Raw genomic sequence first — 2,792 nt, forward strand, 5'->3', positions numbered from 1 at the left:
ATCTTCTCATCAATAGATGGAGACTTCTAAGCAGTGCATTTCTAACTTAGCAACTATAGTCTCTGAACTCTTTAAGACCACTCACAGTTTCTTAATAGAAATTAGGTCCTCCATAAAAAATCTGGAGGTACAAGTTGGTCAGGTGAGTAAGAGAATCTCTGAGACCTCTCCTAACACTCTCCCAAGTAACACTGAAGTAAACCCTAGAGAAGAGTGCAAGTCCATTGATACACCACTATTTTATGATTGAAAACATGCTTCCTATGCCTTAAAATTGTTATTTTTTAATTCTCTATTATTACCATTTGATGCTGTGATGTGTTTGTTAAGTATTTTCATGTTTACAGGGCATGAATGGATTAAAGGATGAAGATGAAGTATGTTAAAGTGGAAGGAACACAAGACATTAAAGAGTTGAGAAGCGAGGAGCGACGCACATGCATGGCTGATGCGTGCACGTGACTAGGAGCGTCGTTCAGTGATGCATACGTGTGACCAACGCAAAGGTTAAGCGACGTGTACGCATGATAGAGTGTCACGTGCTGCACTTAACAGAACTCGCTGGGGGTGATTTCTGGGCTGATTTGGACCCAGATTCAAGCCCGAAAATGCAGACTAGAGGCTGGGATAGAGCTGAGACTGAACACACTTCACTTTTCACTTTAGTTTTTATTAGTTTTGAAGCTGATCCTGAACTTGAAAGGACTTTGAAAAGGAAACTAAGAGAAGCTAAAATACAACAATCCAAAGACAACCTTACTGAAATTTTCGAATAAGAAAAGGATATGGCAGCCGAACCTAACAACAATAATGCAAGGAGAATGCTTGGTGATTGTACTACACCTACTTCCAAGTTTGATGGAAGAAGCATCTCAATCCCTGCCATTGAAGCAAACAATTTTGAGCTGAAACCTCAACTAGTTGCTCTAATGCAACAGAACTGCAAATTCCATGGACTTCCATCAGAAGAACCCTATTAGTTTTTAACTAAATTTTGCAGACCTGTGAGACTGTTAAGAATAATGGAGTAGATCCTAAAGTCTAAAAGCTCATACTTTTCCCTTTTGCTGTAAGAGACAGAGCTAGAACATGGTTGGACTCACAACCTATAGATAGCCTGGACTCTTGAGATAAGCTGGTCACGGCCTTCTTGGCTAAGTTCTTTCCTCCTCAAAAGCTGAGCAAGCTTAGAGTGGATGTTCAGACCTTCAAACAAAAAGATGGTGAATCCCTCTATGAAGTTTGGGAAAGATACAAGCAGATGACCAAAAGGTGTCCTTTTGACATGCTTTTAGAGTGGACCATTTTGGATATATTCTATTATGGTCTATTTGAGTTCTCTAAGAGGTCACTGAACCATTTTGTAGGTGGATCCATTCACCTAAAGAAAACATCTGCAGAAGCTCAAGAACTTATTAACATGGTTGCAAATAACCAATTCATGTACACTTCTGAGAGGAATTCTGTGAATAATGGGATGCCTCAGAGGAATGGAGTTCTTGAGATTGATGCTCTAAATGCCATATTGGCTCAGAACAAAATGTTGACTCAGCAAGTCAACATGATTTCTCAAAGTCTGAATAGATGGCAAAATGCATCCAACAACACTAAAGAGGCATCTTCTGAAGAAGAAGCTTATGATCCTGAGAACCTTGCAATGGCAGAGGTAAATTACATAGGTGAACCTTATTATAACACCTATAATTTATCATGGAGAAATCATCCAAATTTCTCATGAAAGGATCAACAGAAGCCTCAACAAGGCTTTAATAATGGTGGAAGAAACAGGCTCAGCAATAGCAAGCCTTTTCCATCATCATCTCAGCAACAGACAGAGAATCCTGAGCAGAGCACTTCTAGCTTAGCAAACATAGTCTCTGATCTGTCCAAGGCCACTTTAAGTTTCATGAGTGAAACAAGGTCCTCCATCAAAAATCTGGAGGCACAAGTGGGCCAGCTGAGTAAGAAAATCACTATAACTCCTCCTAGTACTCTCCCAAGCAATACTGAAGAGAATCCAAAAAGAGAGTACAAGGCCATTGACATAATCAACATGGCCGAACCTAGAGATAAAGGGGAGGACGTGAATCCCAGTGAGGAAGACCTCATGGGACGTCTCTCAAGCAAGAAGGAGTTCCCTATTGAGGACCTAAAGGAATCTGAGGCTCATATAGAGACCATAGAGATCCCATTAAACCTCCTTCTGCCATTCATGAGCTCTGAAAACTATTCTTCCTCTGAAGAGGATGAAGATGTAACTGGAGAGCAAGTTGCTCAATATCTAGGAGCCATTAGGAAACTGAATGCCAAGTTGTTTGGTAAAGAGACTTGGGAAGGTGAACCTCCCTTGCTCATTAGTGAACTAGATACATGGGTTCAGCAAACTTTACCTCAAAAGAGACAAGATCCTAGTAGATTCTTAATACCATGTACCATGGGCACCATGACCTTTGAGAGGGCTCTGTGTGACCTGAGGTCAAGTATAAATCTTATGCCACTCTCTGTAATGGAGAAGCTGGGGATCATTGAGGTACAGCCTACCATATTCTCATTAGAGATGGCAGACGGATCACAAAGACAAGCTTATAGATTAGTAGAGGACGTGTTAGTGAAGGTTAAAGGCCTCTACATCCCTGCTGATTTCATAATCTTAGACACTAGGAAGGAGGAGGATGAATGCATCATCCTTGGAAGACCATTCCTAGCCATAGCAGAAGCTGTGATTAATGTTGACAGAGGAGAGCTAGTCCTTCAATTAAATGGGGACTACCTTGTGTTTAAAGCTAAAGGAT

General features: G+C 40.8%; 1 non-coding gene across 1 annotated transcript; it reads right to left on the bottom strand.

Moving 5' to 3' along the window:
* Positions 1 to 1,183: 1,183 nt before the first annotated feature.
* On the bottom strand, positions 1,184 to 1,291 carry LOC130942656 (small nucleolar RNA R71). Its single transcript, XR_009071221.1, has one exon. It is a non-coding gene; the product is annotated as a small nucleolar RNA R71 (small nucleolar RNA).
* Between the last annotated feature and the right edge of the window lie 1,501 nt (positions 1,292 to 2,792).

The sequence above is a fragment of the Arachis stenosperma genome, chromosome 7 (genome assembly GCF_014773155.1).
Source record: "Arachis stenosperma cultivar V10309 chromosome 7, arast.V10309.gnm1.PFL2, whole genome shotgun sequence".
NCBI lineage: Eukaryota > Viridiplantae > Streptophyta > Magnoliopsida > Fabales > Fabaceae > Arachis > Arachis stenosperma.